Source organism: Alligator sinensis, unplaced genomic scaffold (genome assembly GCF_000455745.1).
Source record: "Alligator sinensis unplaced genomic scaffold, ASM45574v1 scaffold84_1, whole genome shotgun sequence".
NCBI lineage: Eukaryota > Metazoa > Chordata > Crocodylia > Alligatoridae > Alligator > Alligator sinensis.
This window is the reverse complement of record NW_005842268.1, coordinates 1644093-1644394: the sequence shown is the minus strand read 5'-3', so window position 1 is coordinate 1644394 and position 302 is coordinate 1644093. Positions and strand designations below refer to the sequence as shown.

Below are 302 nucleotides of genomic sequence, written 5' to 3'. Positions count from 1 at the left end.
ACCGCCAGCCCAAGATGGCGCCGAGCAAGAGGGAGACCGCGTGGAGGAGCCGGAAAAGAGGGGTGGAGCTTCGGAGGAGCCCGCGAGAGTTTGGTTGGCGACTCCGCCCATCGATGCAGCTTCATCTCCGGCGGCCCCGCCCAGCGCCGCAGCGCCGCCGCTGCCGACCCTGCCCTCCTGCCGGCGAAAGGAAAAGTCAAGCGGAGGAGTGCATCCGCCCCTCCGGTCTGTAACAACAACAACAACCCCTACAATAACAACAGCAACGACTTATAGAGAAACTGATCAGCCCGCAACATAAA

General features: G+C 62.3%; 1 protein-coding gene across 1 annotated transcript in view; it reads left to right on the top strand.

Annotated features, from left to right (window-relative positions):
* Positions 1–302, top strand: part of LNX2 (ligand of numb-protein X 2) — an 89019-nt gene that overhangs the window by 7163 nt on the left and 81554 nt on the right. The gene's annotated exons all lie outside the window — the stretch shown is intronic.